This window comes from Mus caroli, unplaced genomic scaffold (genome assembly GCF_978045245.1).
Source record: "Mus caroli unplaced genomic scaffold, Mus_caroli_1 scaffold_4, whole genome shotgun sequence".
Lineage (NCBI taxonomy): Eukaryota > Metazoa > Chordata > Mammalia > Rodentia > Muridae > Mus > Mus caroli.
Window position 1 is genome coordinate 45720626 of NW_028227259.1, and position 26661 is coordinate 45747286.

At 42.8% G+C, this 26661-nt stretch overlaps 1 long non-coding RNA gene across 2 annotated transcripts; it reads left to right on the forward strand.

Moving 5' to 3' along the window:
* The first annotated feature begins 24295 nt into the window (after positions 1–24295).
* On the forward strand, positions 24296–25777 carry LOC147005135 (uncharacterized). 2 transcript variants are annotated; one of them, XR_015046830.1, is made up of 3 exons: positions 24296–24397; positions 24748–24789; positions 25721–25777. It is a non-coding gene; the product is annotated as an uncharacterized LOC147005135 (long non-coding RNA). The 2 variants fall into 2 exon arrangements; XR_015046829.1 differs by having other exon boundaries at positions 24296–24392.
* Positions 25778–26661: the final 884 nt, after the last annotated feature.

A 26661-nucleotide genomic window follows, 5' to 3' on the forward strand; every position in this document is an offset into this window, starting at 1 on the left:
TGATAGAAGCCAGTATGTATCTCTCTGCAGATTTACATAGTACCTCTGTCAAAATCGGAATGTTCCCCTCCCTCCCTCCAAAAGAATTGACGGGGTTTGTACAAATATATTAGTCTCTTATAACTCCTTATGAACTATGTACCCATCCGAAAGGGGCTATATCCTGCTTCTCTCATTCATTCTCTTTGTATGTTTTATTAAATATCAACCTAAGTCCACATGACTTGCATAGTTTCCACAATGGCCATGACATCAGCCGAGTGGAAACTAGGCTCTTCAACACTATATGAATCTTTTCCTCCCTAACATCCCAGGTGATGTGGCCACCAAATAAGGCTGATCGTTTGAAAACTCTGAAGATCTAGATAAGCCCAAGAGAGTATGATCAGGAAAGAAATTCGAAAATAAAACATAAACTTTCTTAGTATTTTTAGAGGTAGTTTTTCAGATCCTTTGGGAGTCAGGTAGCATATGATCGTTTGTATGCATATATGATGTAACTTGAAGCTTTCATAAGCTTCCTAAGGTCTAGGGACAGAATAAAGAAATAAGTACATTTTGGGCACCATTAAATAAATGAAAGGAATAATAAGGAGAAAGGGACATTTGACGTGTTTATGTGATGGGCATGAAGGCAACTGCATAAGACTTTCTCAAGTGTATTCCACAGAACTCAGTAATCCTTCTTGTGTAATGGCTGATCCCACTGTGGCTCACAGAGTTCTACAGTCTGCTAAAAGGCCAAGCTAGAGAAAGGTTTCTTAGTAGATGTTGCTTATGACGCCTTTGTGCCACTGCAGTGGGAGATCTGGTGAAAGTGAATGTTTAGGACAGATTGATCTTGGACATGAAAGGTAGATGAAGAGAAAGAAGAAGCCCATTGGGAGAGGTCTGGCCAGCAGGAAGTGAGACCTAGCTTCGTAAAGCAGGAAGCATTGAAAAGAGCAACAAATCAAACTGTATTTGAATAACATACTAAAAATTACAGTAAAATTAAGCTTAAGAAAGTACTTTAAGAATAAATTTTGGGACCTTTAGAATGCAAGCTCAAGATCCTACACTCATTTTACATAAACAGGGAGAAACGGAAGCTAAATCTAGCCAATATTTCATCAAAAATGCTAGCAAAGATGGCTAGTCTTTGCAGACCAGACAGCAGAGAATGACCCTGAGGTCAGAGAAGCTGAGCCTAACCCCAGCCTGACAACAAGATCTATGTCATGTTTACAAATGAAACGTGAAGGAGAAATCTGATTGTTAAAGCCACCAAGACACTCCTGACGGCTGGGGTCAGAGAGTTCGGTTTTGCTTGCCAGCTCCATTTTTGCAGAGCATCAGCATCCTGGCGTAAAATCTAATAAAGCACGTGATTACCTTTCACATTATACAAATGCATAGGCAGAGAAAAGACATTCCCCCGACCCCCTGGAACGTCTTGTCTTGGGTTTTTGCTTTTCTTGCTAAGAATGTGCCTGATGTAAGGCAGCAGCCAGCTCTGGCAAAGTTCCCTTCCCTCTCCTGCTGAAGCCCCACCCCCACTGGCTCCAGGAACCCAAGCTGGAGCCAAAGTCAGAAAATCTATAGACACCCTCCCTCCCTGCCAGCCACCCATCTCAACCCACCCGTTCCCAGTTTAGCAAGTTTGGCCTTCTGGCTGAAAGCTGACTATTTTGGATTTTGAAGAATCATGCTCTGTTTCCCCTGATGGCATCTCCAGGGTAGAGAGAAATAGACTGGCCTTTGTTATTTTGCCCCTGGTAGATTACCAGGCAGAGCCCAAAGCTTGGGGGTGGGGGGTTGAGTTGGAGGTGGCAGGAGGTCTGGTCAGTTGACTTAGTATAAGGCCAGCATTGTCCCAGCACCCTCTTGTGAGGACGCAGAACTCCTCAAAGAATTGAGCTGCCCACTTGGACTTAGAACCCACTAGTTCTGGTACCAAGGGCTTGTGTGCCACTATTCCTTGTTCTCTCAATTCCTTTGGGCTTTGAGCATAACTGGGATATTGACTTGCAAGGTAGTGTCTTCCCACACAGGACTTTTCCTGAAACAAAAGGAACTCAGAAGAGCCCAGGGGGCTGAGAGCTTTACAGTCGATTTATCTGAGATAAGGACAGGCAAAAGTCATGATCAGTTAGCAAGCATTGAGGAAGTCCTGCTATAGGACTACACTGGGGACAGCTTAAACTTTACCCTAAGACATCCATCGACCTTTTAACTCTCTATTAGCTCCATCGTCCTATTTTCGAATAGTGCTAACTTTGTTCAGCTATGAGGTATTATGCACAAATGAAATCTTGAAGTGAAGAAATATGCAAACTATGTTTAAAATTATAATTGGTATGCTACTATACATCCACTGTTTGAATCTGTGCCATTTAGGTAAAGATAACTGAAAAAACACAATGAGTTACTTCTGATTAACTTGAGGGCACAAACAAAGGCGACACCCGTTCTTTAGGCTTTGGAATATATCTGCTCTTGAATTTTGTTACTATTGCCCAGAACTGAGACTCCTTTCTTATGTAGATAAATAGCTGCAAGGTTTGGCAGGTCCTAAATAGTTCATCTTGGAGGCTTCACATGCGTGCGTTCTTAGGAAAACTAGTCCAAATGTTGTAATGTTGAGTTGTTATTAATTCTTAATTATCACTCCGTATTCCTTATCATAAACTTAAGTCGGATTGAAAGGAAGTAAAACTTGAGACCTGTGATTCATGTAATGTATGTCAAATAGCTCAAAGAGTTGTTTGTGAGCTTTGAAACCTGGGGCTGAGAACATAGCAGAACAGACCAGGACATGCCCGGGCAGGCCCGTCGCCTCCCTATCTCCCACCCCTCTGACCTAAGTTAAGTGTTAACAGGCTGCTGATGTTTAAATGAACCAATCATGTGAAACCGCGCCAATTCCTCCCCCAGCCCCACTCCTTTTCTATAAAAACCCCTAGCTTCTAGCCTCGTGGTTGAATCCACTGTCTCCTGTGTGAGATATGTTTCAACCTGGAGCTCCGCCACTAAAATACCTTGTGTTGTTACATCAAGGTGTTGTGTTCTGTTCGTGATTCTTGGGTGCACGCTGAATTGGGAGTTGAGTGGGGATTTCCCCACTAGGTTCTTTCAGGATCATTGGCCCTTCAAAAATACACTCTTCTAAGAAATTGACTGTGTTGGGATTATTGTCATGATACTATGTCTTACATGTCAACCTTCTCTCCTAGTACACAATAAGCACATATGTGCATTACGTATGCACAGTCAGTTCTATGTGGCAGGACCAGACTGCACTTGAATTGGGAAAAAGAATCAAACAATAAAAAGGAGGCCTTCCAAATCAAAGTATATTTTAAGAAGAAAATTGAATACACACATCAAACATCAGGAAATTTTTATTGGAAATCCTTCCCTGAAGTAACACAATTTGGCTGCATTACTCATTAGTGGTCTCAGCCGTGTTAAAGTTCAATCTTTAAAACCTTAAAGTGTGTGTTGATTTGAGTGGGAGCTAAAATTGAATAAGAAAATAGTTAAGAAATACTTTAGGAATTCCTAAAAGTGTTTTCGCAGCACAACCCTGACCCCAGGATTTCCTTCATGATTTCCAAATTGCTTTCACATACAGCATAGATGAAGCAGAACTCTTGAGCAAGCCTCCTATAAAGTGTAGCCCAGAGCACATGAGAATTCATTTAACAATCGGCTCCTAAACACACAGTTCAAGGCACTTAGGCTATGTTAAGTTTCATGTTGATATATGGTGTGTGGGCTCAGTCCCTGGGTATTGAAAGTCTACATTCATGGTGTGAACATGGAGCATTGACCATGTGCTGCACTTTCCTTAGAGCTGCTGTCTAAGTAGCAGTTAAAATAGTCCACGTGCTCATAATGCAGACTCTCTAATTGAAGAAGCCAGCGCTTACATTATAGACTCCCTAATGTAAGATGAGTTTGACATACACACTAACCAGGATTAGTAGAAAAACACTGGGATATGAAGCAAGGTGAATTCTGGGAGAATTTAAAAGGGTATTTATGAATGGCTAAGTACACACCTTAAACTTGGTGATTATAAATGGTTTGGAGAAGGTAATAATCAATTTTTCATACACACTCATGGCTTTATTCGGGTTTATTTGAAAGAACTCACAAAAGGTATTTCCATATATATTCACATACACATATATATAAAGACATACACACACACACACACACACACACACCCCTCAAGCATTTCACCCTCCATAGTCATTAACATTTTACAACCTTGCTTTATTATCTCTCTTATATTTCCTATACATGTTATGTCTTCATTAGTTTATTTTATAGAAAATCTATCACATTATTTCTATCATCACCAGTATGTCTAACAAAATAATTAAAAAATTAAAATACAGTTTCTGGTAGGTTGGCCATGTTCCAGCAGATGACCTCACACTTATTTATACATGGGCAGCACTAATTGGACTAGAAAGTTATAAAAAAAAATAAGAGTGCCTATCATGTGTATTCTTTTGTGATTGCGTTACCTCACTCAGGATACTATCATCCAGATCAATCCATTTGTCTAAGAATTTCATAAATTCATTGTTTTTAATAGCTGAGTAGTACTCCATTGTGTAAATGTATCACATTTTCTGTATCCATTTCTCTGCTGAGGGACATCTGGGTTCTTTCCAGCTTCTGGCTATTATAAATAAGGCTGCTATGAACACAGTGGAGTATGTGTCCTTATTATATGTTGGAGCATCTTCTGGGTATATGCCCAGGAGTAGTATTGCTGGATCCTCCAGCAGTATGATGTCCAATTTTCTGAGGAACCGCCAAACTGATTTCCAGAGTGGTTGTACCAGCTTGTAATCCCACCAGCAATGGAGAAGTGTTCCTTTTCCTCCATATCCTCACCAGCATCTGCTGTCACCTGAGTTTTTAATCTTAGCTATTCTGACTGGTGTGATATGCACTCACTGATAAGCTGATATTTGCCCAGAAGCTGGGAATATCCAAGAAACAATTTGCAAAACACATGAATCTCAAGAAGGAAGACCAAAGTGTGGATACTTTGGTCTTTCTTAGAAAGGGGAACAAAATGCCCATGGAAGGAGTTACAGAGACAAAGTGTGAAGCAGAGACTGAAGGAATGACCATCCAGAGACTGCCCCACCTAGAGATCCATCCCATAAACAACCACCAAAACCAGATACTATTTATTGTGGATGCCAACAAGACCTTGCTGACAGGAGCCTGATATAGCTGTCCCTTGAGAGGCTCTGCCAGTGCCTGACAAATACTGAAGGGTATGCTCACAGCCATCCATTGGACAAAGCACAGGGTTCCCAATGAAAGAGCTAGAGAAAGGACCCAAGGATCTAAAGACACAACAATATGAACTAACCAGTATCTCCAGAGCTCCCTGGGACTAAATCACCAACCAAAGAAAACACATGGTGGGATTTATGGCTCTAACTGCATATGTAGCAGAGGATGGCCTAGTCGGTTCATCAGTGGGAGGAGAGGCCCTTGGCCCTGTGAAGGTTATATGCCCCAGTATAGGGGACTGCCAGGGCAAGGAAGCAGGAGTGGGTGGGTTGGGGAGCAGGGGGAAGTGGTAAGGGATAGAGGGTTTTCAGAGGGGACACTAGGAAAGGGGATAACATTTGAAATCTAAATAAAGAAAATATCTAATAAAAATTAGTAAAAATAAGAAAAAAGTAACCAACAAAGTCATGATCTCTGTAAAACCTCTTTAAAATAAGTATCCCTTAGTACTATTCAATGTTAAAACTGTGATCAAAATGTACCTTATCTTCTCAACAAAAAAAATGTTCAGGGTTAGTTTCCCCAAATCCAGTGAGTTAGAACTGAAACAGAAATACTAAGTGAAAAGAAGGAACAGGTACAAGATGATAGAGGAAATGCCACCCAAGCCAAGGATCAAATAGGAACAGACCTGTCTGGACCTCATTTTACATGGGGAGTCACATGAATGCCAGCCTAAAACAGTGTTGCACACAAGTGCTCCTCAGAAGCCTGAGACAGGAGAGTTGATTGAGATCCACATAAGCAACATGAGGACACCATCACACAGTAGAAGGAGGGAGAGGAGGTGCCTATGATTCTAGTGTTTCATAGAAATCTGATCTGCCATAAAAGTATGAATTCTAAGGTCAGAGTCATTAGTGTTTTGAGTCCAGAGTATGATGGATACCACAAATAGCTTGAGGCAAGGCCTATGATGTTTTATATATTCTTGGACCAGGGAGTGGCACCATTTGGAGGTGTGGCCTTGTTGGAATAGGTGTATCATTGTGGGTGTGGGCTTAATACTCTCACCCTAGGTGCCTGGAAGTCAGTCTTCCACTAGCCGACTGTAGATGAAGGTTTAGAGCTCTCACCTCCTCCTATACCATACCTGCCTGGATGCTGCCATGCTCTCACCTTGATGGTAATGGACTGAACCTGTGAACCTGTAAGCAAGCCCCAATTAAATATTGTTTTTTATAAGACTTGCCTTGGTCATGGTGTCTGTTCACAGCAGTAAAACCCTAACTAAGACAAGACCCTAGAGATTAAAATGGATGATAAAGGACAGCAAATTGCAGAAGTAGAAGACACACATGAATCTTAGAAGGGATGAGATTATTATGATTAACATGCTTGACAGAGCCTTTAACTTTCCACCTGTTATAACAAAGTCTAATCTCAGTGAGTCTGATGGTCCCAATAAATCATGGTAATGAATGCAGGCATGGCTGTCAAGCTGGTTCAGCAGGTAAAGGTAATTGCTACCAAGCCTGATGACCTGAGTTTGATCTCAGGACTCCTACAATGGAAGGAGAGAGGTGACTCCCATGAGTTGTTCTCTGGCCTCCACATTTGGGTGTCAGCATGTGGTCATACATGTGACCTCATACATGAGGGCACATGCACTCACCCAATAACTGCATTAATATAAATGGTTAAAAAGAAAAAGATTCAGAAATGAGTCAAGAGAACAAAATGGTGAGTAGCTTTAGTCCATGTGGTGTATACAAACTGGGCTCAATGGTTTAAGGAAAAACCAGTACGTGAAGTAGAGAGAGGTGGGAGGGTATGAGAGGAGTTAGAGGGAAGGTAGTGGGCACAGATTCAATCAAAATATGTTGAATACATGTACGGGATTCTCTATCTATCTATCTATCTATCTATCTATCTATCTATCTATCTATCTATCTATCTCTCTATATGCCAAGCATGGGAGACAGGCAGGCAGATAGAGCAATGTGAGTTCAAGGCCAACCTGTTCTATATAACAAGTTCCAGATTAGCCATGCTGCATAGCAAGACCTTGTCTTAAAACCACAAAGTGATGGCTATGTCCTTCCACTGAGGCAGGGTGACCAGGATGTGAATCCTAGCTTTAGTAATGATTGGTTATGGGGAGTTTAAAACTCATCTTATTCCTTCTAAGATCCAGCATAAAGAAGGCAAAAGTAGTCTCTGTCACAGGTCAAATGGTAGCCCTCCAAAAGATATGTGCATAGCGTGGCCCTTAGAATTTGTAAATGTCATCTTATTTACTATAAAAAGAGCCTTTGCAGATATAAAGTCATATATGCTTTTACATTATCCCCATGGTCTCCAAATCCAATAACTAGAGATATATGGATGTGAAAACTAAGTTAACTGAAGAAGAAAACAGCCATAAGGTAGCCACAAGGAGCTGAAAGAGACTCACTACATCCTCCATAGAGAACATTTTCCCATCCACCCCTTGATGCTGGATGACTGGACTGAGAATACATTTGTACTGCTTTAGGTCTCCAAGCCTGTGATTATGTATCATGGCAGCCACATGTCCTTGGGTGGGAGCAGAGGAAAACAGACTATCTGAGGAAAATATTGACTCTGGCCATGGATATTCCCTTGATTCACTGCCAGCTAGACCTATCTTGGCCATCTGTGTTTGTTCACTGCAAAAGGTTAAAGCTCTCCTCAACTTGCTTAACAAAGAAGACCATTCACTGGTTTAGGTCACTAAGCAATTCAAAAGATCATCTGCCCCATGTATGCTGGACTCAATGTTCACATCAAAGAATTACCCTCTATTCCAATTCAGCCATGCTGCATCTTCCATTGGCATCTTGGTTATTCAAGGCCAGGTAACCACTTTTCAATTCATCTTGTTGAAAGGATGAAGAATGCATCCTAATAAGCCTGGCTTATGTTCATGTCAGAGGGGAAATATGGGTGGAATCTGATTCTGCTACTATAACAAAATACCTGAGAGTGAATAATTCAATGAAAGGAAGTATATTCCTCATAGTTATAGACACTGAAATTTCAAGGAAATGGTGAGAGCAATTTGGATGTCCAAGAGGGCACCCTGTTGCTGGGTGCTTCAGAAGGGACAGATACTGTCTCCTCACAGGCTGTAAGTTAGACATGTGAAAAAGTATGAGGAGTAGTTTCCTTTTTTATAAGTAGTCTTTTTTATAAGGCATGCCTCTATCCACGAGAGTGGTACCATTACCAAAAGAGCCCTTCTCTTAGCACTACCTAAGAAGATTGAGTTTCTTTCAATACATGCACGAGACAAATTTGAGTTATAACAATGAAAGAAAGACAACCTCTGAGAAGAAGAGAAAGAATGTGGCACCACAATAAAAGGAAACGTAGATTGAATAAGACAAGACAATAAAATGTATACTTCAAATTGGACAGAGATACCACTGCCTCCCAGAACTAGATGCAAATGCACTGAATTTAATACATGAATGTTGAAGCATGGGCAGTCAGAGAGGAATGAAAAGGCACTCATTAAGGATGGCCAATAAAACTACTGCTCAGACTCTGAAGAAGGCCAAGAATAAATTTCAGGTGCATTTGACCACTAGGATTGTAGTAAAGCTCTCAATATTCTTGTGTTATAATAAAGATATATATTTCTTATGTTAAGGAAAGCAAGAAATGTTTTGTTTGTTTTTTTGCTTTTGTTTTTCAAGATGGGGTTTCTCTGTGTAGCTCTGACTGTACTGAAACTCATTTTGTAGACCAGGCTGGCCTCGAACTCAGAAGTCTGCCTTCCAAGTGCTAGGATTAAAAGCGTGTGCCACCACCGCCCAGCTAAGGATATTTTTAAGACACAAAAACCACTAAGTATAGCATATTGATAAATTTAAAGTATGTTATAATTAAATTCTGTTGATGCAAAAAATACTCAAAGAAAATTATGTCAGCTGTGCACTGAACTATATATACATATATGCAACAGATAATCAAAATATATAATGTCAAAATGTTTGAAATGTAATGACAATATAACATAAGCAAGCAGAATGAACGAACTGGTAAAGGACATAAAATGTATCCCAAGTAAAAGACACTCAAAATCAGTAATCTTTTAAAATGTTTATCAATTTCATCAGCAATCTGGAAAGTACAAATGAAGATCTAATGCAATTTGTTGATTATACATAGTACATAAGTACATGTGTTTGTTACATTTAATTCAGTATACAGTTTATTAATGGTCCAACAATGTCAAGTATACTGAATGTCAAGAAGATGCAACAAACAGAAATAATTTACACAGCTAGTAGAGATGGGAGCTGGTGTAGCCACTATTATTGCCTGACTGATTGTGGCCATCCCAGAGTAATATAATTATATATGAAGGCCTAACCGCCAATGAGATGGCCTGAGAATAGGCTTTAGGAACTGGTTAGGAAATGAAGGCAATCCTCATGGATGGAATTCATGTCTTTAATGAGATATCTCAGAAAGGCAGCCCCTTCTGCCATATGAAAACACAGCAAAATGAGCCAACGGTGAAGTGTTCATTACACCAATTCAATTATGACCGTGTCATATGAGTTCAGTGTTCTAGCTCATTCAGCTCTAAGCTTTAGAGATCCATTTCATTCCCAAAGGGATTCATATGTACATATGCATGTGTGTATGCATGTGTGATGCATGTGTGCAAATGATGTAAATGCACATACATTTTACATATGTATAAGTTATAGCTATAGTTTTCATACATAATTGTACACATTATAATTATATATGGCAGATACTAAGGTTAGAGAGATGAAATTTCAAGTTTTGGAGTTACCACCAGAACAACCGATGTGTGAACTCTAGGAGGAGTTTCAAATGAAGACCAGGAGCCAAGACATGAGTCCTGTGGTCACCATGTTTAGAAACAGCAGAGGAAAGTGAGACATCATAGGGTAATTAATTGGCTAGGGAGGAAGGAAAGAAAGCAGAACAGAAAAAGCAACTTGGAAACTAAGGGAAAAAGGTCATAAGGTAGTCATGACAACACTGCCATGGACAATGAGAGCAGAAGAGTAAGGACTGAATTTGACAAGCCCATGACCATTGGAGACACTGAGTTAAAGAAGATCCTATGGAATTGCCCTACTGTTCCCTTGACCCATGATTCTCATCTGTGACATACCCAACCTACTGTCCCTTGCCAGCTGTCCCTCACATCATCATCATGATCAATACAAGACTTAGACATACCATTTTCCCACTTAGTTCTGCTGAAGCCACACAAACAACCTTCCTCCCTACTTCTCAACTGCTCCAGCTTATCTCTTGTTTCTCAAGCCATGGGGCTATCATCTCCAGACACCGGGTCATTTCCTTCTTTCTGCCAACAGGCAGATTTTCTGACATTTTCCTTCTGTGTGTTGCTGGCATCTTCGAAAACAACTGCATCTCTTCATTTTTCCACTTACCTGGCAGCGTAGGTCTGGGAAAATATAAATACTAGGGAGACCCCCTTCCAATTCTATTTTTACCACTGGTAAAGTTTGAGTGTATCCCTTGAGAGTCATGTGCTGGAAATCTCATGCCAAGTGTGTTGGAGGTGGTTCCACCTGAAAAATGTGTAGGTTGTTGGGGCCCCACATTACTTCATGGACTGAAAACATGATCTCACACTCATTTCTGCTCTCAAGAGATTGCTATTACCCTTCTACATTAAGGCACAGGGGGCAAAATTTCTCTCCAGCCATGAGTGGCATGGTCTTAGGCTTCCCAACCTCCAGAACTTTCTTTGCAAAATTTCTTTACAGGTTATCCTAGTTAAGCTAAGTAGTGGGGTACACGCCTTTAATTCCAGCATTTTAGAGGCAGAGGGAGGTCGATGTCTGTGAGTTCAAGGCCAGCTGATCTACAGTTCAAGTCCCAGGTCAACCAAAGCTACACAGAGAAACACTGTCTTGGAATAAAAATGATCCTATTTTCTGGCCATAGATTAATACTGCTCTCAACCTTGGCCAGAGAAGCTTCTCTCAGCAGTGAGTAACAGTTGACATGAAGACTCAATCATAAAGGCAAAGTGCCTAGAATAAGTAACCATCATGATGGTCAGTCTTAAATGATACATTTTTATCAATCCCACAAGACTTAGGGTGCAATATGAAATAGGGGGAGGAAAGAAAGTAAGGGCAGAAAGTTAGGGAGAAGTAGTGTAAAATGTCCTCTGAACACGGCATGGTCATAGCACCCAGGGGCTCCTCACAGCTCTAGTTACCTCCACATGTCAAATCAACAAGATCAGTCATCATTCCAGTGAGCCGCACTGACTGAAACTCAGTGGATTGGAAAGAAAAGAAAAAAAGTTGAGGACATGAAATAGGAAGATGTGTTATAAGTTTTCCTGTGGGAATAGGAGAAAGAAATTGGGGTAGATATGATCAGGATACATTGTATACATGTATGCAATCACCCAAGAATAAATAAATGTATTCTAAATAAATAAATAAATAAATAAATAAATAAATAAATAAATAACCTCATTTCAGATATTCTGTCAACATTGGCCAAAAAGGTTATGTGTGGGAGCTAGTCACTAAAAGTCTCCATAAATTGAGTACAGCCTACTTTCTGCTGCTCTTGGTCCCAGATTCCTAGTCTCTAAAATGAAGATGCTCTAATGGGGATGATATTAAGGATCCCTCCACCTGAAATCTTCTGTTTCAAGGAACAATGATAAAGAATTAAAACTACAGACTTGTCTGTTGACAAACTCGCAGAAGATAGAGCACTCTTTTTTTTTTTTTCAACTGAAGCTAACTTGGCCCTGGGAGTGGGGCTCATCCATGGGCCTGTTTTGCTGGGTGGTTTCCATATGGAAGGAGGGTCAGGAATGTGATGGAGCAGGTCTGTTTCCATCTGACAGGTAAACTTGGCTAGCTTCCAAGACTGGCTAATAGCTCCACGCTGACCCCAGCACGGCCAGTTCTGAGTTTCAAATATTTCTTTGGGTCACCAAGACTTTAGGGACTGAAATAGGAGTTTACTTGGAACCACTGGTGAATGTTCCTCATTTTGAAATGGCTAGTGATGACTGGTTTCATTTTTTATACCCACCATTTTCTTGCAAAGAAATTAAACAAATAAACAGATGCCACCCTCGCTCCCTCGTCTCTTTTCTTGGCTCGGGTCCTCCGACAATACAGTGCTTTCTGCACCATCTGCTGGCTCTGCAAAGGTAATTAACAAATGCACACCATTCCCAGACGAGGCTGCTTTATAAGGACAATCACGCCAGGAAAGCTGAGAGGGGCAGAGTCAGGCTGTGGCAGACCTGGTAGGCGGTGCAGTCCCAACCTCCACGAAAATGTGTTGTAGAAGATGCCTGTCAAACTCTAGCTTCTAAAAATGAATGCAAACGGATCAAAGTCAGAAAACATCCCTGTGAGGAGTAAGGAAAACTATAGAATAACAAGGGTGGTTGTGGTTCCTGTTGTTATTGTTTCTTTGTTTGTTTAGGTTCTTTTCCTGAGGTGGGGGGTTCATTTTCTTTTCAGTGTTTATGAAAATTTATTGTGCTTTTTTTAAAGGAGGAAAAATGAAAATATCCTTTAACAAAAAAGTAAATTATTGCTAGGACTACCACATGTTGGGTCAGAGGTCGGCAGGTTTTCTCATTTATTAACTGACCTTGACTATGCCCTCCAGGCCCTCAGAGCCTCATCCTCCTCATACCCGTGAGCTGGTAACAACAGCAACATTAAACATTCCAGGCCGTTCCAACAGCGAAGGAAGCAGGAACTTTGGGTCTGGAATGGGATCCAGTGTCAGGCTAGTAATAGCAGGAGGATTAAGAGTGTCCCTTACTGCTGTTCGTGTTGTCTCTATCAGGTGAACATCCAGGACAGATGGCCTAATCCACTCTTAGCAGCAGGGAATTAATAAGCCATCTAGCAAAAGCCACAGTCTAAAAAAGACAGAAGCACTGTGAATAAAATGAGAAAACTCATGGTTTCATGTTAATGAAAAGAAATAAGACTCCCTGCCACCACCACCCAACAAAGGCATGTTTTGGGCAGAGGAAATAGTTAAGAGCTTCAATATATGCAAACTACAGAGAGAGCACCCAATGCTGGTAGTCCTTCAACTGAATGAAAGGGTTGGAAATGAAAGGCATGTGCTGGAAGGTTTCAGGTGGGTGAGGTCCAAAGAAGGGTAATAATAATGAGGTTGATGTAAGAGTTGCACAAATGCAGGCTCTTGATTCCTGACATAGCTTGTCTGGTGACACAATTAGTGTTGGACAGGACCAAAAAGAAGATGGTATTCAGCATCCTTACAGAGGCTGTTAGGAGACACTGTGCCAGTCATGATAGTGATGGCTCCTTTGTTCTCTTTGGCTCTGACTGGCAGAGGCTCACAGGACTCAACTGTGGTGACCCAGAGAGAATGCCCTGATATAATGTCGTTTTCTGGGGGCCCTGGGCTGCTCAAGGCATAGACAGGGAGTGGGTGGTTTTGTTTTGGTTTGATAGTGGGTGTTTGCTCATGATGTATGTGATGCCTGTGGAGGCCAGAGGTCAGCCTCTGGTGTCAATCCTCAAGAGTTGTCCCTATCATTTTTTTCTCAGACAATCTCTCACAGAGACCTAGAGTTCATCGATTAGGCAGTGAGGCCTCTAAAAATGTCAATGCACTCTTCAAAAGGAAGGAGAAGAGGGAGAAAGAAAAGGGGGTTGGAGAAATAGCAGTGAGAGCATATGTCGCTCTTCTGGAGGGCCTGCTTCGGTCCAGCAGCCATGTTACCTATAACTTCAGCTCCAGAGAGACCAGGTGTATCTGGCATCCAAAAGCACCTGCACTCACATGCACATACCCTGTAATATACACACTTAAAATAAAAACTTTTTAAAATAATAAGTAAATGTCACCGTGCAGAAGGATGCTTGGATCACTTCCAGATGAGACAGCAGCCCACTCTGGAGCAACAAAAGATACCACCTTGCCTGGTTTATTCAGAGACTGTTTCTTCCAATTCATCAGATTTTAGTATTGGCATTCTCTGGGTGACATTTGAGAATCTTGGGTACTGTGAACTATACGCATTTAATTCTTGCTCTAAAATCCAGCTAAAAATCACCTTTGCTCCATCTCATGCCAGGGACACTTAGGTGTCATAGATCACCATGTTCTCTTTCTGTTAATGTGATGACAGACAGTGTTAATGATGGGTTTGTAATAGTTTTAAGAGGCTTTAGGGAGGAGCCTACAGATTTCAAGGCATGAGTACGAATTTCCCTTAATGAAAGAGAGAATAAAATCTCTATTCAGAGACCCAAGAAAGACATTGCCTGTGGTCTTGTTTTCTCAATCGGAGGGTATAGGTAGAGCATATAAGGCAAGGGGGGGGGGCAAGCTGGAGTAGTAAGAACATTTTCTCTGGTGGCCCTGAAAAGGATGGCTCTAGGTTTGGAGGTAGCAAGACCAAAGCAGGAGCCCAGGACACTGACTACTTAAAAAGTTACTGTGATAAAGGGCCTTGACATGGTGTTGGCCCTGCATGGACAAGTGTGTCTGGAAGGAGTGAGTGCTGAACTTACAACTAGGTTAGCTCCCAAAGGAACAGCTTCAAGGTTGGATGCTGTAGGTAGACTTCTGCCTGTTCCACATCAGTGACTAGGTGGTCTTGGGCTTGTTTTTCTGAGACAGGATTGTTCTAAAGATTAATAAAAATAACAAGGGTAGAAGACGCCAGTGCTCTGTGGAAAGTGCCTTTGTGGAAGTTTTATGGAGGTGGACCCAGGGAGGAACCTGAGTTGCCTGTAGTCATTTTAGTTTGTGTCTGGAATTTTTCTCCGGAAAAGAGAGACACAAGAGTAAAACCGACTTCCACTAACCCAGTGCCTACTTCAGTATCCTCCTTGTGCTTCCCCAATTAAACTTAATTACTGGTTTAATTGTGTTTACTTTGGGGTAGAAGTAGAAGGAAGAGGTTTATTGAGATGGCAAATAGGCCTTGGAAGTGATGTTGTTCACAAACAGGTGCTGATTCAATCTATCCAAACAGTTTGTGCAAATCCGTCTCAATTCTTCCCACTTTGCAAAGGGAAGCAGAAGTTCTGAGAGGCCAGAGAAATGTGCAAGGTAGCTCAGCTCTGGGAGAACGCATCTGAGCCTCAGGACACAGCTTCTTGGGATGGGAGTACTAAGTCCCGCAGTAGCTGATAGCCCAGAGCAAGTCTGTAGCCCAGGACACTCAGAGTATCAAACAGTGTCAGGATCTCTTGGGCAGAATTTGTCTCCCAGCAGAGCCCAGCTGCTGATTGAAGAGAGCCCAGACACTGATATTTGAGCTGGGAATCGTACAAACACCAGCCATGGACAAAAGACAAAAGACCAAAAAAAAAAAAATCCAATATTTTGTAGAAATTATTTAATCCTGTCCTAGGGTTTCTACCTTGACTTTGATCTTTTAGTTCCTGTAAAAAAGATACACACAGCCTTTATAATTATAATAAGCCTTAAACAGCACAAGAGCTGGGCAGATACCTACCCTCTATGCTATTAGTATCTACTTTCCTATTGAAAACCCTGAATTCTTACTTACTACTTACTATGTTTCGTCTGGGCTGCTCTTAATTCCAATTGGTCAGCCCTCAGGGCCACGTTTTCATGGCTCACTTAACCCATGGTGGCTTTTCCTTCTTCCTCTTTCATCTTCTTATTCTCTTGGTTCTCTTCTGACCCCAAATCTGGGAAACCTAAACCCCACCTATGTCTCTTCTGTCCATCCATTGGCTGTTGGCATCTTTATTTACCAATCAGAAACTTGGGGGCGGGGTCACTTGAGTCTATGAGCAGACTTCAGGTCACCAGAGTACACACTTAGCATTATAATATACAGCAAGACCAATGATCACAGACAACAGACAGGTCAGTACCAGTCCCTTTCTTGCTCATCTCTGCTCCCTGCAGTGAGACTGAGTTGCTCATTTAACTACCAGAGACAAGAAACAGAATTTAGCTGGGCAGTGGTGGCTCTTGCCTTTAATCCCAGTACTTGGGAAGTAAAGGCAGGCAGAGTTCTGAGTTGGAGACCAGCCTGGTCTACAGCGTGAGTTCCAGGACAGCCAGGGCTATACAGAGAAACCCTGGCTTGAAGCCCCCCTCCTCCCCCCCCCAAAAAAAAAGAAAGAAAAGAAACAGAATTTAATTTGCACCTTTCCACACCCCTCTGTATTGATTCCAGAAGGAATATTCTATTCTAGTATTTGGGGAAGAAAGTATTCATTCCTCAGCCTACACTAGCCTTCCAGGCCATTATTGCCTTTTCTTTTATTATTCTCACATGTTGCCTTCCACTTTCATTCTATTTCTAGCTGCATAGATGAATGACCTTGGACACTTCTGCTCCTGCTCCTTTGTCCGTGCTAGACTGATTGGTCAAGTAAATTTGGGCTTGAAAATAAGCTCTGTGACTTATTGGCTATTGTATCCTTTGTCAGATTTGTCTAAGTTCCCTAAGCCTTGATCTCTTCAACTTGACATGTGGAATGGTAATTTCTTCCTTGCAGAGTGTTGCTGAGTATTCAAAGAAAACACGTATTAGGTGTACTAGAATGTGACAAGTGCTATGGTCTGAATAACACCCAAAGGCCAATGTTGCCCCCAGAACATAGTTGTACCATGAGGTACTAGAACCCTTAGAAGATGGTTTGACCCTTTAGCTAGAACCTTCTTTTCTAGTGGTAAGAAATTAGGTCATAGCTGACATGCCTTCATAAGTAATGTTGAGACCCTGGCCCCCTTTCACTCTCCCTCATTGCTTCCTGGATGCCAGGGTGTGAGCAGTCCCCTCGCTCCATGTGCTCCACTAGTGTGTGCTGCCTTGCCATAAGCAATGGAGCCAACTGACCACTGACTGAAATTCCCCCAAATGCAGCAAGTCAAAAGAAACTGTTGTTGTTCCTAAATTGATTACCTCAGGTATTTTGCTACAGTGATGGAAAGCTTTCACACCAAGTGTTTAGTATTATCTTCCCTCAACTGCTAAGGTCAGTCAGAGTTGGCTGTTTTCACATCCCTAATCATTAGAGAAGTCATTTCCCTCTCTTCCCACCCTACCTCGTAAAAACAAGATAATTGTAGAGTTATTGAGCATTTCCTATGGTCCTAGTACTGTAAACGTGATTTCACCTACTATGTATCACGAACTTATGAGGTAAGCTTATTCTCTGTATTTTGTACTCTTAGAGGTTAAAATTAGTGATGACCCCATGAGGTCAAGTGTCTAAATGGGAGAGTGTATTTTTAGCTTTTCTGATAGGCCTATATTGTGAGATGTAAAATGTCTGTATTCTGACATGACATTTTTGTGAAATATTGTGCCAATTTTTGTTAGTTTTTTAAAATAATAACTAAATAATCTTAGTTTTTTGTTTCTTTGTTTTGTTTACTTTACACAAGTTAGTCAACTGGGAGAAGAAAACCTCAGACATGAGAATGTCTCTATCAGATTGGCCTGTAGGCAAATCTGTGGGGTGTTTTATTGGTTAATGACTCATGTGGGATTGCCCTGGGAATGGTATGACCCCCTAGGCAGAGAAATCAGGTCAAGTAAGTCTTGAGGAGCAAGCCAGTGAGCTGCATTCCTCCATTGTCTTTGATCCATTTCCTGCCTCCAGGTTCATGCCTTGAATTCCTGACCTTGCTCTCCTTAATGAGGAACTGTAAGTCAAACACAAGAAATAAACCTTCTCTTTCTTTAGTTGCTTTTGGAGAGTTTTTATCAAAGCAACAGAAAAGCAAATGACCATAGATTATGTTATACTACATATTTAACATGGCAAGCAGTCTAAAAGCCCTATCATATCTTCTGTGTGCACAAGTTCAAACACAACCCAGGCAAGGGCTCATCTATAGAGCTCCTTTGGTAAGAGAGGGAAACATGAAGAGAAGTCAGCTGAGGGTTCACACACGCAGAGTCAACATTCACAAGGTCAGAAGTCAGAGGCAACTTCATGAATGAAGTGTTACATGTCTTGCAAAATTTGACTTTTTTAAAATCATCTTTTCCTTTTCAAATGCTTTGACCTCTTTCTATCCTTTGTGGGGGGGGGAAGAAGTGTTCAATAAGTCAAGATAAGAAATGGGCAAGAGAAGACATTGATGTTGATAGTATGATGAAGTTAGAGAGGGAATAGAGAGGGGGGAGGGGAAGGGAGGAAGAAGAGGAGGAGAAAGACTATAAACTCAAGAGAAGTCTCAGACTGTGGTACATGTACCTCTGTGATAAATTGAAAGATGTCAACACCACAGCAGCAGCTGAAGTAGAGAGCATTCGGGAGCATTCAGGCTCTGCTGCAGCCCCTTCTGAGATGTGAACACAGAGGGGTGAATCAGGAGGAGGAGAGGAAGGATGAAATAGAGGACAACGTCCAGCCTCCTTCCTGGGTCAGTTGCTCATGGGTAGCAGGTACCGGATGGAAGATGAATACATCTCATGCCACCTGGAACTGGTAAGAGTGTGACCTGCCAAATACTCTAGAATCAGACTCCCAAGTTCACATGACCTCCCAGACACATGAGCATCATTAGTGAGAGAACACATTCTACAGCCAAGACCTCTGGCTTTGCCTCTCTCCTCACGTTTCACACACTAGATGCTCCATATATATCTTTCATGTTTGTATTCACTCATTATTCCTATTTTCTGATGACTTATACCCTTGAGCTCAGCCTGGCCTCATCTCCAGGGTCTCTGAATTTCATGTTGATGGTGATCTCAATTTAATATGAAACATCCAATGCTGAGCTACACGCAGTCTTCTCCTCTCACCCAAAGGGTCACCACTATGGTCTCACTTCTCTGGTATGTCTGGTTACCATCTCTCACCAGCGTGCTTCAGGCTTGGGAGTGCAAAGAGTATCTTATCTGGGTGAGATAAATGTACTGAGTGCAGAGGGAGGGAGGGGGAGAGAGAGAGACAGAGACAGAGACAGAGAGAGAGACAGAGACAGACACAGACACAGACAGACAGAGACTGAGAGAGAGACTGAGACAGACAGACAGACAGACAGACAGACAGAGGGGACAGAGATAGGCAGAGACCGAGAGAGAGAAAGAAAGAATGTAGGCAAGCTCAACTTCAATCCCAGTTACCAATGTCAGGGATTCTGGCACGTGTCAGTGTTCCCACCCAACCCTCTCTCCTCCCAGAAACTTTCAAGGCTCATATTGCTGTACAGAACTGGAATGGTGACATGTGTGGCATGTGGCAAGGGCCCAGCTAGGTTTTATTTGCTCAGGAAGGAGAAGGAAGGTGTCCAGCTATAGAGGCTCCAGGTCCTTCCAGGCAAACAAGCCAATATAAACCGGACAGGCTCTTCCAGATGGGGAAGTAAAGGTTCTCTCTTGGCTGCACCCTTCCCTGCAAGTTCTTGTGTTTCCACCTCCCTAGTTCTCAGAATCTCCTCAGGAACAGGAGGACCTTGTGCTGTGACATATGAGGAGGATCAAAGGCCCTGATGACTCATTGGAGGCCACCTGGAAAAAAGGTGTCAGGTCCCTGCTTGTGCTAAGCTGCTGGGTTCACATCTCCAAGGCTGCTCTTTCCTGTCCCCATTCCTCGAGCCTCTGCTAATGATGCATCTAACTGAGCATCAAATAATTGTACAGAACTTGCTCCACAGGCCAAGAGCTGCTGAAAGGCTGTTGAAAGGGAAAGCCTACATAAGGTTTAAATCCTGACCCAGGCAGAACAGAGACAAGGAGACAGGTGACATTTGGCAGTGCAGGCCTTTAATCTGAGCACTTGAGAGGCAGAGACAGACAGCTCTATGTGAATGTAAGACCAGCTTGATCTACATACCAAGTTTCAGACCACCCAGGACTACGTAGGAGACTCTGTTATTTATTCGGGAGCAAATATATGGAGGTCAGGACAACTTTCGAGAGTTTGTTCTCTCTTTCTACAACTTCGAGGCCAGTATTGAACTCAAATTCTCAGGCTTGGCAGCAAGTGCCTTTACCCACTGAGCCAGCTCACTGGCTCCACCTGTCAGTTTTCTGCCTCCTTGGTTCACGATGTAGCTCCACACACTTAACCTGTCCTTTTCTCTGGTGTCCATTGAAGCAGGAAAATTCTACTCTACTCTCTCCTTCCTAGAGGAAGGCTTAATAGATTTCTCGAGACAGTAATGGCTATTCCTTCCTGTGTTCCCAGTGAAAGAGGTGATATGTTTTTATGGGACACACACACACACAAACACACACACACTCACACATGATGTATTAGTAAAATATGCATGTGAAATGTGAAAATTGGTAAGAGATAGTTGAGATAGTAAATATAGACACACATGCATACATGTTACATATGTGTACATATACCTACATACATACACACATACATACATAAATAAAATCTCCTTGAATTCTTACAGTAACTCTACATCATTAGCCCCAAGCTTTCTGAACAAAAACTCAGGATTCAGCTTCTAAAGACAGACCAAGACTCAAACATAGGTCTTCTGTTTCCATCAATATGAAAATGTCTTGGTTATAAAGCCTGTGACATCTGACTCACTTACCTAACTGCTTTCCCATCTATCGGGGCCTAACTCTGCCCAGGAAATCCAAGGCACATCTGTTGAATAGAATTGATGTGAAGAGTGCTGGCAATTAGAAGGCTTTGGAGACCCAGCTCTTGGATGAAGGGACAAGGTGCTTTGGAATAAAAGATGAATTAGGTAAGAAGGAACCAATTAGCAGAGGATGCTACAGCCTATGATAAGGAGCTTTAATTTGATAGGAGACAATTGGGAGCCATTCATCGTAGAGCTGGAGAAAGGCAGTGACAAGCCCCTAACGACACTCAAGGGCCTTGGAAACCTTTAATTGCTGCCTCCAGTTCTACTTCTGAGTAGAAGTGGTGACATAGAGGATAAGCTCACATAGCCATATGCCTCAGGCTGTTGTGACCACAGCAAGGTCACTAGAGGATCATGTGCCCCCTTGTGTACGTAGCAGTGATGCTACAGAGGAGTAGGTGTCTCTTTCCCTGGTGTCCCTGAACTCAAGTTAAGTAAGGCCTTCTATTTCTTCTTCACAATGTCTTACATGGCTCCAGGGTTTCGGAGGCTCTGGGGCAGGGGCAGGCAACCACCACTACCACTTCTGACCCATCAGCATCTTCTGCCCCCTAGCCCACCTCACTAACTAAACCATGCCCAAAGAAATATTTACAGCTCTCAGAATCTCAGTTTCAGAGGCAGGTGTTTATACCCCCCCCCCCCCATCTAACTTCCAGGGCAGGTGGGTGTGTACAGAAGAAGAGAGAGCTGGAAAATTCTGCTGATGAAAATGTCAAGGTTGATTGGAGGTTTATCTTTTTTCTAAGCTTGGGGCCCCTTCATGTCTTTCATCTGCTGCAAGGCATGATGCCGTCCAGTTCCTGGGCCTGGCCTTGCACAGTCAGGGAGAGGCGTCAGCAGAGGAGACTCTGGCTGTTCAGGACAATAGGCCCTTTCTGGGCAGAGAATGCAGTGCAGTGTTGTATTATTTGTGTGGTGAAGGCACACAACCACTCCCATTTCCACCAGCCCCAGTTAGTAGTACTAACTGCTTAGATGCCAGGGCGATAAGAAGCAAAAAGCTGGATTCCCCAACCTGAAAAGTAAGGAAACCAAGTAAAACAAAACAGAAAGCCAAGTCACATCCGATAAAAAGAAAAGGCAGCAGAGGTGTGAGTGGGTGGTGGGGGTTGGCCTCCGAAATGGCACCAGGTGCATTAATTACACTTGATTGCATGTTGGTTTATGGCTGCGGTCACTAGTGTGCCGCATTCTGGCCCTGCAGCAGCTGGTCTGAAAGATATCCTTGGTATTTCGTTAAGCAAGATGAATATTGGCCAGATGGTGACTTCACGAGGACATAATTCACGTAGCATTTTCCTGCCCCGACACAGGTTTCTCTGAAGGAATCTTGAATGACACCCCCGAACAAAACAGAACAAGAAAACTCAAAAGCCCCAAGAAGGCTCAGCCGTAAGTTGAAGATTAATGGTCTCGACGGTGTCGCTGACAGGAGCCCAAATGGCAGTGGGAGACCTGGCTGCACACTGCGGATCTTGCCAACCCATCTCCCTGTCGCTTGCAGAATGAACTGACATCACCCTTGGAGTCTCAGATTCACTCTGTAGGGGGGAGGGCTGGCTCAGAGTCCCGAAATGACATGCCACAGGAAACTGGGTCACTTTTTTTTTAAAATTAATTTTGTATAGTGTCGGTCTTTGTCAACACCTGCTTTCTCTGTAATTTGATTGTGATGGTGAGCAAGGAAATATATGCCTACACATACACACATACATACTCTGGGTTTTCACAGATTGGGGCTAGTCTTCCTGAGTGGGAGAAGGAAAAAGGTCATCTTGGAAACTCTTGAAATTGCCACACCAAGGAACACTGGTAGAGCCAGGGCACCAGCTGAGCAAGCAAATTGGTTCAGCTCTGGGTTGCCTTAGAGAAAGTTCTTCCCTGGGAGTTATAAGTAACTGACCCACATGGAGTGAAAGAAAGAGAAAGAAAGAAAGAAAGAAAGAAAGAAAGAAAGAAAGAAAGAAAGAAAGAAAGAAAGAAAGAAAGAAAGAAAGGAAGGAAGGAAGGAAGGGAAAGAAAGAAAGAAAGAAAGAAAGAAAGAAAGAAAGAAAGAAAGAAAGGAAGGAAGGAAGAAAGAGAGAAAGAATGAAAGGAAGAAAGAGAGAAAGAAAGAAAGGGAAGAAGGGAAGGAAGGAGAGAGAAAGAAAGAAAGAAAGAAAGAAAGAAAGAGAGAGAGAGAGAGAAAGAAAGGAAGGAAGGAAGGAAGAAAGAAAGAAAGAAAGAAAGAAAGAGAGAGAGAGAGAAAGGAAGGAAGGAAGGAAGGGAAGGAAAGAAGGAAGGAGAAAGAAAGAAAGTAAGAAAGAAAGACAGACACACAGACAGAAAGATAGAAAAGAAAGAAAGGAAAGAAAGAGAAAGGGGAAAAAAAGAAGAAAACCTAGGAGTCATACACTTAAAAGTGGTATTTTAAATGAGGCAAGCCTTTCTGGAATTTGTGAAATGTCTGTCCTACGCACTGGCGTTCCAAACCATGAAACAAGGCAAAAGAGACTGATGGTCATTCTATTACAAAACAGGGTCAGTCTGAGGAAGTTCAGAAGAACAGCCAGGGGAAAGTAAGATGTCTGGAGTCTCTGCGCACTCATACCATAGAGCTAGCCCAGCTGACTAACCTTAGGTCGTGTTGCAGGTGCTATTTGACTTGAAAGAATAAATAATAGGGATAGCACCAATGAGGTGATGGGGTAAACCCTGTGACTTTGCACTCAACTGCCTGTGAAATTCCTTGCCTAATACTGCCCGCTCTGTCACTGCAACCTCCAGAGAACCACCCCCTGCGTTGCTATCTGTCCCTCTAACCCTGCAACGTGTCCTCTGTTGACCTCAGTGAGATTCAGTGTCCACACAGGTTAAATAGGAGGAAGAAAGCCGGCTCTCAATTGGTCAGCATCGAATGGCAGGGCATTTGGAAAGCTTGTTAATATGGAGCCTGCATCGAACTTGCAGAAGTCCGAATTTATTTCCATCACGTTGCAGAGCTGGGGAAGTAAGGCAGAGAGACCACAGGGGCCATCCTTATAAAATCACCACCCAGGCCCTCCTGGTCTGTTGCCTCCTCCCGCTCAGGACTGCTGATGTGAGTTCATGGCAAAAGGCCCAGTGACAACAGCCCCTCCTCCCCCGGCATGCTCTGGCAGGCCAGCCTTTGGCAAAAGGCCCACCCTCCCCATAAACCCACCTCTATTGTTTCATCAGAGGAGTTTTGATCCCCCGCTAAATAAAAAGGCAGCACCCAGTCTAACTTTCCTCTGCACCAGAACTGGCTCCTCCTACTGGGAACTCCAGCCCGGGGCCCGGGGAGGTTGGCAGGATGACTCAGCAGTAAAAAGCGGTGGGGGCGGGGAAGCCTCACTACTCAGAGCCCGCCCACCCTCCAGCCAGCTGTGGCCAGAAAAGGGAAGCTGTGTGAGGCAAACCAGGTCCCCGGGTGCACAGTGTCCTTTGTCTGCAAAGCCTTCTGACAGGAGCTGCCTGTGGTGACACTGCAGCTGGTAGGGTAAGCTAGGCTGAACTAGGAAGGTTAGAAGGCTCCTCCCCACACCCCAGAATCCAGCATGGTCCCACATTCTGTAGCCCTGACAGGATACCACAGACCCAGTATCAAGTTCTCTGTACATGTTAATGCACCGTACCTCAGACGGTAATTGTCTATTAGTCACCTTTCCAGTTCTGTGACAAACTATATGACAAAATCAGCTTAAAGAAGATTTTTGGGGGGCTCAGAGTTTAAACTAAAATCTGTCATTGTGGGGAAGAAATGGAGCCAGGGTCACAAAGCAGCGGTTGTAATGAAGTCAAGAAGCAGACAGCTAATGTGGGTACTTAAGGTTTTCTCCTTTTTCTCAGAGCAGGACTTCAGAGGATGGCATGGTGCCACCCACATTCAGGGTAGGTCTTTCTTCCTCACTAAATCTCTGGACTCATCCTTCGAGGTACGTACACACACACACACACACCCACACACCCACGTCATCTGGGTGATTCTAAATCCAGACAAGTTGACAAAGGCGATGGGCCAAAGCTTTGTCGTTCTGAAGATGGAAGGTACTCATGGATGCGATGCAAAAGGCAAATACCTTGTCCATAGGGAGCTATTCATTGTGGGGTAGAGGGAGCCTTAACCCAGGCCTAAGCAGGTAGACACAGCAGCAGATCTTTCCCACCAGCTATAGGTCTCTAGGTCTATAGCATCAGCTATAGCAAGACATACTTGGTAACAATGATTGTTGCTCAGCAACCATTTCTTTGTTCTTGTTTCCCTTTGGCACTGGGGCCTCTCACAGTCCTCTCTTGCTATCTTCTGCCCATGCTGGCCACCTTTCTCCACTTTCTTTTCCAAGCCTATCATAGTACTATATGGTATGCTTGCTCTTCTGCAGCAGTGACCCAATGCCTAATGACATAACCCACCATAAGACACTTCTGCTGCCATCACAGCCCCGCCTTGCCAGAATGTCAGTTTGAAATGATTTTTTTTTCAAGGACATAATTTATCAACATCACTTGGATACAAGGGAGTTGAATAACAACAATAGTAATGTTTCTGCATCTTAACTATATAAATCACCTCATTTCATCTTTCTTCCATACTTTTCCATCCCCTGAATTCTTAGTAGCACTGGTGATAGCATGATCATTAGCTTCCAGTAAAGAGTTGGGCATTTGGGACAGCTCTGTTCTTAAGACCAATTTACCTTATCCTATATTGCCATTTGAGTAGTAAGATAAGGACTGAAACAGAGGCTCAGGATAATAGAATAGTATCAAGGGGAAAGTGTTCAACTGAATGAATTGCTGACTTCTTTTGTTTTTGATATAGGACAAGTCAAATCCCTGATTCATCATCCGTGGAGTCCCCTGGAATTGAAGCCCAAACATAAAGTCACTGATGTTTTCTATTTCTTCCTTCATGTTTTTCTTCATACCTCTTCCTTCCTTTGGGTTAGTAAACTGTGTGGATTGGCTGGAGTTCTCCTGAGTCCCATGGGTAACTCTTGGCAGCAATAAACAACTCTGTATAATTTAAAGACTTGTCATTTCTGTTTTTTTTCAACATAACTAATACCTTCAAAATGATCTAAATATATTCATTTTTACTCCTCCTTACTTAATTTGAATGATTCCATTCTTCCAAACATAATGAGTATACGAGACAGAAACTAGCCAGTTACTGAGTATTGCTCCCTGAGCTATCCATTTGATAAGTCTTATCTCGCTGAGTTCAGCTGCACAGCTGTCAGAAGAGCCAACTGCTGCCGAAAAGAAATTAAATGATCTTTCCAAAATCACCAAGCTAAGAGTGGCAGGATTGATAGACCCTGGAATCAACCTGCAGGTAGAATCCTCTGCATCTTTCTACTTAGTATCCCATAAGCCCCACACATTCATCCAGGTCAAACCCCAACTCACCTCCAGACCTCTTTCTGTGAACACCAGTACCACCTGCTGGCCTGCTGAGCCAGCTTCTCTTGCCAGCACCCCAGGTCTTCTGTCTCTCTCACTCTATTCTCTGAGTCAAGTTGTTGTTTCTTCCACACCTTTTCCTTTCTGCTCACTCCACTGCAACATCTATTCCAGGGCATCATAATGTCCTGCTGAACTACAGCAATTATCTCTCAACTGGTTCCCCTGCCTCAGCCCTTCATTTTATGCTTAGCACTTGATTACTCTTCCCAGAGCTTGACTACGAGAATCACCTTCTCTATGCTGAGTCTCCAAGAGCACCTCATTTGATAAAGTCTATCTCTTCCCCCGCCCTGC